This window comes from Bufo bufo, chromosome 7, assembly GCF_905171765.1.
Source record: "Bufo bufo chromosome 7, aBufBuf1.1, whole genome shotgun sequence".
NCBI classification, from domain to species: Eukaryota; Metazoa; Chordata; class Amphibia; order Anura; family Bufonidae; genus Bufo; species Bufo bufo.
Genome location: NC_053395.1, coordinates 14057439 through 14070931, shown reverse-complemented (window position 1 = coordinate 14070931; position 13493 = coordinate 14057439).

Genomic DNA, 13493 nt, shown 5'->3' with positions numbered 1-13493 from the left:
AGGAGCTGCCATTGTTTGAGAGGACTTCTCGTATTGTTTTTGTTTTGAGCCCCTCTCTAAGTTCTTTTTGCAAGGACTCCACCTACTTCAAGAATGTTGCACTATAATTGTGTGTTTTACCACGTTTAACCCCTTTTTACCCCATTTTCAGGTTATCAAGGGACTTTGTTAACTCATCATTTAAAGCAAAATACCCAGAAAGACTTTTCTGTGCTTAACTGTTTTACAACAAAAATTTTTGCACTTTAAAATGTTCTTATACATGTTTTATACCCCATTTTAGGTATGGACTTTACTGCCCTTATGTGAGATCATTCTCTTATAACTATTTTGGCCGTAACACATCTACCATAAAGAGAAAAATGTATGTGGTATATTTTATATATTTGCCTAGAATGTATTTTTGTGCATAACCCTTTATTCACAGGAGGTTATTGAAGAGTCATGATAATACATTGCAATGTCTGTATTCACATGTGCATATTTGGAGGTGTGTATTTGGTGTATTTCAGGACACGGCTTAGAGATCCACAGCTTCAGACAATACCAACGTCGAGGGCGACTTACATTTTACCATGGGGGTATGCAGCATCCCACTACGGGTGTGTGGGCACTGCTTAAAAGCACTTTTTACCTTGTCAACAGTACTATGTTGTAATGTATGATTTTGTATGTATGTATCTGCAAAATCCCTGTTAACAGGCAGATTAGGTGCAATTTATACATCCCGCCACTAGATGGGGATAAAGGTCAGGTCTCATATATATATATACCTAGGTCAGTCCTAGTTAGTTAGTTGAATAGAGTGGGACCAGAGTTCAGTGTGGAGATCAGTAAGTAGACTGATACTGAGGGAGTGAAAAGGTGCAGATCCAGCACTTCAGCTCTGAATAAAAGTTTTAGTCCAGAAAGGCACAAGAGAAAAAGGACAGACTTAAATACATCCAAAGGATAAAAGCCGTAAAACAGGCATAAAGGACCTTTGGGATATTCAGGTGAAGGATACCATAGCCTCCGGCAACCTCACCAAAATTCCACTGACATTGAAATAACCCACTGCTCCAAAACTAGAAACCTGAAAAGCCTAGAAACAGTGGATTTGCAGAATTGACTCTGTACCATCTAGAGACTGCATATTTGTACTGCTGCAACCAAAGACATCCAAAGTAAAAGTTGTGAGTTGCATTTCACCACTGTCTACCTCATTATTACTACCTATGGTTGTACCACCATTAACGGTACTGGCGTCACGACAAAAACCATCAAGGGACTCAGCCACAACAAGCACCCTAAGCACCCCTAACATCAAGAGCACCTCAACCACCATCTTGGCTGATGCTTCCCTACCACAGAGCGTGCCCCGGAGGATTTCGTGCTGTCCACCTCAACACTGTGCTGCCGGCCCAGGGAGGCTTTCTGCTAACCGTGAGTAAACTGATGAACTGTGTGTTATATCATTTGGCCCCTCATCGGTCCACCGTGCACCTCACGTGTTGCCCCTGCGACTGGCTGGCTGCAATGGCTGCATGGTTTGCTGAGAACGCTTTTCTCATTAGTAGAGTTCAGACCCAATGCTTTTGCCCGCATTTTGGTTGAGCGGTAGCCGCTACATGAGACATCACCCTAAAGATCTTCTTCAGACAAACCCATTCCAACCATTGTTGAGAAATTCAGTGAAATCTCAGGTTTTGTTGGTTTTTAACCCCTTCAGGACCTCCGCCATACATGTACAGTGGAAGTCCGGTCTTTAAGCATGGCGCCCGTTTGCACGTGCAGAGGGCGCCATAGCTGCTGGGTTCCTACTACTTAAAATAGCAGAGAACTGCAGAAAATGTATAAGGCTGATCGCATACATTTTCCCCTTCAGATGCTGTGGTCAAATGTGACCACGGCATCAGAGCAGTCCGGAAGCGGGAGACTCCCGCTCCCGCTCCGGTAACAGCATTCCCAGGCTTTGGAGTCTATTAGAGGAATATGCCAATACAGGCCACTAGATTATATTGAAAATTAAGTGTTCAATGATGGCTATATATCCATCAATGACCATATTGAATATTAATAGCATACGGCAAATGGCGTAATCGGAAGGGGGGGGGAAATCGCCATTTTTTGTTACTTTAAATCCCCAATAATATTTTATGAAAACTGATCAAAAAGTCGCACACACTTCAAATTGGTATCACTGAAAAGTATAGATCGCTCGCAAAAAATGAGCCCTCACACAGCCCCGTACACATAACTACAAAAAAGTTATAGGGGTCAGAAAATGGTGATAAACTTTTTTTTTCTCAAAGGTTTAAAAAAAAAAAATTCTGTATTAAAACGCAAGAAAAATTATACAAGTGTGGTATCGTTGTAACCGTACTGACCTGGAGAAGGTTAGATAACAGGTAAATGTTACTGCACAGTGTACGGTGTAAAAAATAAATAAATAAAAACCTTTGCCAGAATTGTGTTTTTTCTCAGTTCTACCCCATTTGGAATTTTTTTCCGCTTCCCACTACATGCCATGCAACCATAAATTGTGCCATTAGAAAGTACAACTTGTCCCGCAAAAAAATAAGCCCTCATAAGGCTATGTGAACGGAAAAATAAAAAAAAGTTAGGACTATGTGAAGGCGGGGAGTGAAAAACGAAAATGCAAAAAAGGGAAATTTGCAGGTTCCTCTAAGGGTTAAATAAGCAAAACAATATAAATACAATTACCTTTTAACCCCTAGAGAACCCGGTGATTTTCCGTTATTGCTTTTCCATTTTTTACTCCCAGTGTAAGAAAGGGACAACGTTTCTTGTAGCTCTTAGGCCTCATGCACACAAACGTATTTTCTTTCTGTGTCCGTTCCGTTTTTTTTGCGGATCGTATACAGAACCATTCATTTCAATGGGTCTGCAAAAAGAACGGAAGTTACTCAGTGTGTATTCAGTTTCCGTATGTTCGTATTTCCGTTCCGCAAAAAAATAGAACATGTCCTATATTTGTCAGCATTATGGACAAGGATAGTACTGTTCTACTAGGGGCCAGCTGTTCCGTTCCGCAAAAAACGGAATGCACACGGAAGTCATCCATATTTTTTGCGGATCCGTTTTTTTCAGACCGCAAAATACATACGATCGTGTGAATAAGCTCCTAATGGTAATGCCTGACACGTCAGACGTATTGGCACCGGTGCATGGCCGACATCTAGGTGCTTTTCAACTGGAGTACTAGAAGATGAAGGAAATATATCATAAGCGATAACTCGTCTCTGGTACAACTCACATATTAATTATTGTGATAATTGCATTCTGTATAATGTGGGCATCGTAGGAAGTACAAATATTCCCGCGTAATGAGAATCTCTCTTTCCGGGACCCCTACACCGGTCATATTTGGTGTTAGAACAATCGGCCTGATGAAATATGCCTTAGGCCTCATGCACACGACCGTTGTGTGCATCCGCGGCCGTTGTTTTTCCATTTTCCGTTTTTTTTCGCGGACCCATTGACTTTCAATGGGTCCGTGGAAAAATCGAAAAATTATGAGGCATGTCCTATTCTTGTCCGTTTTGCGGACAAGAATAGGCATTTCTATAATGGGCCTCCTGTTCCGTTCTGCAAATTTTTGAAGGCACACGGGCGGCATCCGTTTTTTGCAGACCGCAATAAGTGCCACGGTCGTGTGAATGATCCCTTACCATGTATTTGCTATTAGTGTGGCCTGTGCTACTGTGAGCCTGCCTGCGAGTGGGGTGCTGTGGGGTTTTCTACGAGCCTCTAATTAATTGGTGTATTAATTTAAATGTCACAGATGGTGGTAGCGTGTCAGGTGCCTTAGGCCTCTTCCACACGGGCGAGTTTTCCGAGCGGGTGCAATGCGTGAAGTGAACGCATTGCACCCGGACTGAATCCGGACCCATTCATTTCTTTGGGGCTGTGCACATGAGCGGTGAAAATCGCAGCATGTTCTATATTCTGCGTTTTTCACACAACGCAGGCCCCATAGAAGTGAATGGGGCTGCGTGAAAATCGCAAGCATTCGCAAGCCAGTGCGGATGCGGTGCGATTTTCACGCACGGTTGCTAGAAGACGATCGGGATGGGGACCCGATCATTATTATTTCCACTTATAACATGGTTATAAGGGAAAATAAATAGCATTCTGAATACAGAATGCTAAGTAAAATAGCGCTGGAGGGGTTAAAAAAAAATAAAAAAAAATAATTTAACTCACCTTAATCCACTTGTTCGCGCAGCCCGGCATCTCCTTCTGTCTTGTTCTGTGAGGAATGTGAGGAAAACTGTGAAAAAGACTGCCAGAGGGATCCGTCCATCCGCATGACAAGCGGATAGACGGATCCGTTATTGCAATGCATTTCTAGACGGATCCGCACCCGGATCCGTCTACAAATGCTGTCAGTTGTCACACTGATCGGCGGATCCGGCAGGCAGCTCCAGCTGCAATGTGACAGGAAGATCTTCTGCCAGTGTGAGCTAGGAGATGATCGTGTGTGTGTTTTTTTTAATGCAAAGTGCAGAGCAGTGGGCGGGGAAGGTCAGGTTGTTCACGCCCAGAAATATTCATGAGGCAGAGCTCAGCATGTAAACGAAGCAATGACAGAACCATGAAAAGGTGTACATATGGGTTTTAACTTGATGAAATCTAGCTTAACCAAATTATATGTATATCCTGATGGGTTTTAAGAGTTATTATTATTTTTTTTCATCAACTCGGATAACCCCTTTAAAAACTGCTTCCCGACCGCCTAACGCAGGGATGCGTCCTGGCGGCGGTCGATTCATTCCTCCTAGACGCATATACGCGTCATCTCGCGAGACGTGAGTTTTCCTGTGAACGCGCGTTCACAGGAACTGCAGGTAAGCGAGTGGATCTACAGCCTGCCAGCGGCGATCGTTCGCTGGCAGGCTGTAGATGTGATTTTTTTAACCCCTAACAGGTATATTAGACGCTGTTTTGATAACAGCGTCTAATATACCTGCGACCTGGTCCTCTGGTGGTCCCCTTTTGCTTGGATCGACCACCAGAGGACACAGGCAGCTCTGTAATAAGTAGCACCAAGCACCACTACACTACATCCCCCCCCCCCCCCCCCGGTCACTTATTAACCCCTTATTAACCCCTGATCACCCCATATAGACTCCCTGATCACCCCCCTGTCATTGATCACCCCCCTGTAAGGCTCCATTCAGACGTCCGTATGTGTTTTGCAGATCCGATCCATGGATCCGCGGATCCGCAAAACACATACGGACATCTGAATGCAGCCTTACAGGGGGGTGATCAATGACATATAGCCCATATAGACTCCCTGATCCCCCCCTGTCATTGATCACCCCCCTGTAAGGCTGGCTCCATTCAGAGGTCCGTATGTGTTTTGCGGATAAGCAAAACACATACGGACGTCTGAATGGAGCCTTACAGGGGGTGATCAATGACAGGGGGGTGATCACCCCATATAGACTCCCTGATCATCCCCCTGTCATTGATCACTCCCCTGTAAGGCTCCATTCAGACGTCCGTATGTGTTTTGCAGATCCGATCCATGGATCCGCGGATCCGCAAAACACATACGGACGTCTGAATGGAGCCTTACAGGGGGGTGATCAATGACATATAGCCCATATAGACTCCCTGATCCCCCCCCTGTAAGGCTGGCTCCATTCAGAGGTCCGTATGTGTTTTGCGGATCCGCAAAACACATATGGACGTCTGAATGGAGCCTTTTAGGGGGGTGATCAATGACAGGGGGGTGATCACCCCATATAGACTCCCTGATCACCCCCCTGTCATTGATCACCCCCCTGTAAGGCTCCATTCAGACGTCCGTATGGCTGGGTTCACACTTGAGCGTTTTACAGCGCGTTCAAACGCGCTGTAAAACGCTCAACACATGAAAACCAATGCTTCCCTATGGCCCTGGTTCTCACTTGAGCGTTTTACAGCGCTGAAAAACGCGCTGTAAAACGCCCTACGCTCAAACAAGTACTTGAGCTTCTTTGGGGCGTTTTGACGCGCGTTTGTGGCCATAGGACATTGCAGTCAATCACACAAACGCGCGTCAAACGCGCGTTTACTATTGCCAAAAACGCTCGTCAAAAACGCGCGTTAAACGCGCATATCAAAGACGCTCAGGTCTGAACCCAGCCTATGTGTTTTGCAGATTCGATCCATGGATCCGCGGATCCGCAAAACACATACGGACGTCTGAATGGAGCCTTACAGAGGGTTGATCAATGACATATAGCCCATATAGACTCCCTGATCCCCCCCTGTCATTGATCACCCCCCTGTAAGGCTGGCTCCATTCAGAGGTCCGTATGTGTTTTGCGGATGTCTGAATGGAGCCTTACAGGGGGGTGATCAATGACAGGGGGGTGATCACCCCATATAGACTCCCTGATCACCCCCCTGTCATTGATCACCACCCTGTAAGGCTCCATTCAGACGTACGTATGTGTTTTACGGATCCGCAAAACACATACGGATGTCTGAATGGAGCCTTACAGGGGGGTGATCAATGACAGGGGGGTGATCACCCCATATAGACTCCCTGATCACCCCCCTGTCATTGATCACCCCCCTGTCATTGATCACCACCCTGTAAGGCTCCATTCAGACGTCCGTATGTGTTTTCCGGATCCATGGATCGGATCCGCAAAACACATACGGATGTCTGAATGGAGCGTTACAGGGGGGTGATCACCCCATATAGACTCCCTGATCACCCCCCTGTCATTGATCACCACCCTGTAAGGCTCCATTCAGACGTACGTATGTGTTTTACGGATCCATGGATCGGATCCGCAAAACACATACGGATGTCTGAATGGAGCGTTACAGGGGGGTGATCAATGACAGGGGGGTGATCACCCCATATAGACTCCCTGATCACCCCCCTGTCATTGATCACCCCCCTGTCATTGATCACCCCCCTGTAAGGCTCCATTCAGACGTCCGTATGTGTTTTACGGAACCATGGATCGGATCCGCAAAACACATACGGATGTCTGAATGGAGCCTTACAGGGGGGTGATCAATGACAGGGGGGTGATCACCCCATATAGACTCCCTGATCACCCCCCCTGTCATTGATCACCCCCCTGTAAGGCTCCATTCAGACATTTTTTTGGCACAAGTTAGTGGAAATTGATATTTTTTTTATTTTTTTTGTTTTTTCTTACAAAGTCTCATATTCCACTAACTTGTGACAAAAAATAAAATCTCACATGAACTCACCATACCCCTCACAGGGGGGTGATCACCCCATATAGACTCCCTGATCATCCCCCTGTCATTGATCACTCCCCTGTAAGGCTCCATTCAGACGTCCGTATGTGTTTTGCAGATCCGATCCATGGATCCGCGGATCCGCAAAACACATACGGACGTCTGAATGGAGCCTTACAGGGGGGTGATCAATGACATATAGCCCATATAGACTCCCTGATCCCCCCCCTGTAAGGCTGGCTCCATTCAGAGGTCCGTATGTGTTTTGCGGATCCGCAAAACACATATGGACGTCTGAATGGAGCCTTTTAGGGGGGTGATCAATGACAGGGGGGTGATCACCCCATATAGACTCCCTGATCACCCCCCTGTCATTGATCACCCCCCTGTAAGGCTCCATTCAGACGTCCGTATGGCTGGGTTCACACTTGAGCGTTTTACAGCGCGTTCAAACGCGCTGTAAAACGCTCAACACATGAAAACCAATGCTTCCCTATGGCCCTGGTTCTCACTTGAGCGTTTTACAGCGCTGAAAAACGCGCTGTAAAACGCCCTACGCTCAAACAAGTACTTGAGCTTCTTTGGGGCGTTTTGACGCGCGTTTGTGGCCGTATGTGTTTTCCGGATCCATGGATCGGATCCGCAAAACACATACGGATGTCTGAATGGAGCGTTACAGGGGGGTGATCACCCCATATAGACTCCCTGATCACCCCCCTGTCATTGATCACCACCCTGTAAGGCTCCATTCAGACGTACGTATGTGTTTTACGGATCCATGGATCGGATCCGCAAAACACATACGGATGTCTGAATGGAGCCTTACAGGGGGGTGATCAATGACAGGGGGGTGATCACCCCATATAGACTCCCTGATCACCCCCCTGTCATTGATCACCCCCCTGTCATTGATCACCCCCCTGTAAGGCTCCATTCAGACGTCCGTATGTGTTTTACGGAACCATGGATCGGATCCGCAAAACACATACGGATGTCTGAATGGAGCCTTACAGGGGGGTGATCAATGACAGGGGGGTGATCACCCCATATAGACTCCCTGATCACCCCCCTGTCATTGATCACCCCCCTGTAAGGCTCCATTCAGACATTTTTTTGGCACAAGTTAGTGGAAATTGATATTTTTTTTATTTTTTTTGTTTTTTCTTACAAAGTCTCATATTCCACTAACTTGTGACAAAAAATAAAATCTCACATGAACTCACCATACCCCTCACGGAATCCAAATGCGTAAAATTTTTTAGACATTTATATTCCAGACTTCTTCTCACGCTTTAGGGCCCCTAAAATGCCAGGGCAGTATAAATACCCCACATGTGACCCCATTTCGGAAAGAAGACACCCCAAGGTATTCGCTGAGGGGCATATTGAGTCCATGAAAGATTGAACTTTTTGTCCCAAGTTAGCGGAAAGGGAGACTTTGTGAGAAAAAAAATATATATATCAATTTCCGCTAACTTGTACCAAAAAAAAAAAATCTTCTATGAACTCGCCATGCCCCTCATTGAATACCTTGGGGTGTCTTCTTTCCAAAATGGGGTCACATGTGGGGTATTTATACTGCCCTGGCATTTTAGGGGCCTTAAAGCGTGAGAAGAAGTCTGGGATCCAAATGTCTAAAAATGCCCTCCTAAAAGGAATTTGGGCCCCTTTGCGCATCTAGGCTGCAAAAAAGTGTCACACATGTGGTATCGCCGTACTCAGGAGAAGTTGGGCAATGTGTTTTGGGGTGTGATTTTACATATACCCATGCTGGGTGAGATAAATATCTTGGTCAAATGCCAACTTTGTATAAAAAAATGGGAAAAGTTGTCTTTTAGAGAGATATGTCTCTCACCCAGCATGGGTATATGTAAAAAGACACCCCAAAACACATTGCCCAACTTCTCCTGAGTACGGCGATACCACATGTGTGACACTTTTTTGCAGCCTAGGTGGGCAAAGGGGCCCACATTCCAAAGAGCACCTTTAAGATTTCACAGGGCATTTTTTACACATTTTGATTTCAAACTACTTCTCACGCATTAGGTCCCCTAAAATGCCAGGGCAGTGTAACTACCCCACAAGTGACCCCATTTTGGAAAGAGGACACCCCAAGGTATTCCGTGAGGGGCATGGCGAGTTCCTAGAATTTTTTATTTTTTGTCACAAGTTAGCGGAAAATGATGATTTTTTTTTTAATTTATTTTTTTCTTACAAAGTCTCATATTCCACTAACTTGTGACAAAAAATAAAAACTTCCATGAACTCACTATGCCTATCACGAAATACCTTGGGGTGTCTTCTTTCCAAAATGGGGTCACTTGTGGGATAGTTATACTGCCCTGGCATTTTAGGGGCCCTAATGCGTGAGAAGTAGTTTGAAATCAAAATGTGTAAAAAATGCCCTGTGAAATCCTAAAGGTGCTCTTTGGAATGTGGGCCCCTTTGCCCACCTAGGCTGCAAAAAAGTGTCACACATGTGGTATCACCGTATTCAGGAGAAGTTGGGGAATGTGTTTTGGGGTGTCTTTTTACATATACCCATGCTGGGTGAGAGAAATATCTCTCTAAAAGACAACTTTTCCCATTTTTTTATACAAAGTTGTCATTTGACAGAGATATTTATCTCACCCAGCATGGGCATGTGTAAATAGACACCCCAAAACACATTGCTAACTTGTGACAAAAAATAAAAAGTTCTATGAACTCACTATGCCCATCAGCGAATACCTTAGGGTGTCTACTTTCCGAAATGGGGTCATTTGTGGGGTTTTTCTACTGTCTGGGCATTGTAGAACCTCAGGAAACATGACAGGTGCTCAGAAAGTCAGAGCTGCTTCAAAAAGCGGAAATTCACATTTTTGTACCATAGTTTGTAAACGCTATAACTTTTACCCAAACCTATTTTTTTTTTACCCAAACATTTTTTTTTAATCAAAGACATGTAGAACAATAAATTTAGAGAAAAATTTATATATAGATGTCGTTTTTTTAAAAAAAAATTTACAGCTGAAAGTGAAAAATGACATTTTTTTGCAAAAATTTCGTAAAATTTCGATTAATAACAAAAAAAGTAAAAATGTCAGCAGCAATGAAATACCACCAAATGAAAGCTCTATTAGTGAGAAGAAAAGGAGGTAAAATTCATTTGGGTGGTAAGTTGTATGACCGAGCAATAAACGGTGAAAGTAGTGTAGTGCAGAAGTGTAAAAAGTGGTCTGGTCATTAACCCCTTAAGGACACATGACGTATCGGTACGGCATGTTTCCAGAGTCCTTAAGGACACATGACGTACCGGTACGTCATGTGTTGTTCCGATCACTGCCGCCCGGCCGGCTGTGATCGGAACAAGGTGCCTGCTCAAATCATTGAACAGGCACCTCGGCTAAATGCGCGGGGGGGTCCCGTGACCCCCCCATGTCGGCGATCGCAACAAACCGCAGGTCAATTCAGACCTGCGGTTTATTGCGCTTTCTGCAGTTTCTGATCCCCGCGGTCCCTGACCACGGGGATCAGAAACTTTAGTGTGCCTAAAATACATATGTTTCACCCCCCCTGCACCCCTGAATGATTTTAACAGTAAGATGGGGCTCCCTCCCTCTCCCATCGGGGGGCTGCTGTGCCTTTGCAGCCCCCCGATATAGAGGGAGAGAGCCCCCAGAGAGCCCCGTCCTTACCCTTCCCCGTCTGCGCAGTTCTGGCCACTACTGAGCAGACGGGGAAGGTTCCCATGGCAACAGGACGTCTCAGGCATCCTGTTGTCCATGGTACTGAACAGATCTGTGCTAAAGGCAGAGATCTGTTCAGACAAAGTGTAAGTAAAATACAGTACAGTACACTATATATTGTACTGTACTGTATTATACAGACATCAGACCCACTGGATCTTTAAGAACCAAGTGGGTCTGGGTCAAAAAAAGAGTGAAAAAAAGGTAAAAATAAAAAAACACTTATCACTGATTAAAAATGAAAAAAATTAAATTCCCTACACATGTTTGGTATCGCCGCGTCCGTAACGACCTGATCTATAAAACGGTCATGTTACTTTACCTGAACGGTGAACGCCATAAAAATAAAAAATTTAAAACTATGATGAAATTGAAATTTTGCCCACCTTACTTCCCAAAAAAGGTAATAAAAGTGATCAAAAAAGTCGCATGTACGCCAAAATTGTAACAATCAAACCATCATCTCATCCCGCAAAAATCATACCCTACCCAAGATAATCGCCCAAAAACTGAAAAAACTATGGCTCTTAGACTATGGAAACACTAAAACATGATTTTTTTTGTTTCAAAAATGAAATGATTGTGTAAAACTTATATAAATAAAAAAAAGGTATACATATTAGGTATCGCCGCGTCCGTATCGACCGGCTCTATAAAAATATCACATGACCGAACCCCTCAGATGACCACCGTAAAAAAATAAAAATAAAAACGGTGTAAAAAAAGCAATTTTTTATCATCTTACGTCACAAAAAGTGTAATAGCAAGCGATCAAAAAATCATATGCACCCCAAAATAGTTCCAATCAAACCATCATCTCATCCCGCAAAAAATGAGACCCTACTTAAGATAATCGCCCAAAAACTGAAAAAACTATGGCTCTTAGATTATGGAGACACTAAAACTTTTTTTTTGTTTTAAAAATGAAATCATTGTGTAAAACTTACATAAATAAAAAAAATTGTATACATATTAGGTATTGCCGTGTCCGTGACAACCTGCTCTATAAAATTACCACATGATCTAACCTGTCAGATGAATGTTGTAAATAACAAAAAAAAAAACGGTGCCAAAAAAGCTATTTCTTGTTACCGTGCCACACAAAAAGTGTAATATAGAGTAACCAAAAATCATATGTACCCTAAACTAGTACCAACAAAACTGCCACCCTATCCCGTAGTTTCTAAAAAAAAATTTGCAGTTTCTACTCTAGGGGTGCATCAGGGGGGCTTCAAATGGGACATGGTGTCAAAAAAACAGTCCAGCAAAATCTGCCTTCCAAAAACCGTATGGTATTCCTTTCCTTCTGCGCCCTGCCGTGTGCCCGTACAGCAGTTTACGACCACATATGGGGTGTTTCTGTAAACTACAGAATCAGGGCCATAAATAATGAGTTTTGTTTGGCTGTTAACCCTTGCTTTGTAACTGGAAAAAAAATATTAAAATGTAAAATCTGCCAAAAAAGTGAAATTTTGAAATTGTATCTCTATTTTCCATTAAATCTTGTGCAACACCTAAAGGGTTAACAAAGTTTGTAAAATCAGTTTTGAATACCTTGAGGGGTGTAGTTTCTTAGATGGGGTCACTTTTTTTTCTTAGATGGGGTCTACTCTAGGGATGCATCAGGGGGGCTTCAAATGGGACATGGTGTCAAAAAAACAGTCCAGCAAAATCTGCCTTCCAAAAACCAAACGGCGCACATTTCACTCTACGCCCCGCTGTGTGGCCGTACAGTAGTTTACGGCCACATATAGGGTGTTTCTGTAAACGGCAGAGTCAGGGCAATAAAGATACAGTCTTGTTTGGCTGTTAACCCTTGCTTTGTTAGTGGAAAAAATGGGTTAAAATGGAAAATTAGGCAAAAAAATTAAATTCTCAAATTTCATCCCCATTTGCCATTAACTCTTGTGCAACACCTAAAGCAGGGGTGGGCAATTATTTTTTCGATGGGGCCACATGAGAAACTGAAAATATTTTGGAGGGCCGGGCCAAAAGGCTAAACTCAATACTGCATAAAATCACCGCGTCCTGGCACAGGCGGGCGTGATGACATCATCATGCCTGCCTGCGCTGGGATTTCACTACCAAATAGACCTCAGGCCTGTAGCCTATGACAAGTCTTGTCGCCATCTGCAAATTTTAAGGCGCATTGGCGACCATTTTGGTCGCCATCTGGAGCGCTGTATTGCATCAGTGACATGAACACTCTCCACATATAATGTTATATTACATCAGTGACATCACCGCTGTCCACATATAGGCGATATATTACATCAGTGACATCACCGCTCTCCACATATATGTGATGAGCGGTGATGTCACTGATGTAATGTATTACTTACCGGTATATGTGGACAGCAGTGATGTCACTGATGTAATATATTACTTATGTGTGGAGAGTGGTGATGTCACTGATGTAATATATCACTTATAAGTAATATATTACATCTGTGACATCACCGCTCTCCACATATAAGAGGCATATTACATCAGTGACGTCATCCCTTGGCGCTGGGGTGCGCAGCCAGGGCCGGCCTTAGG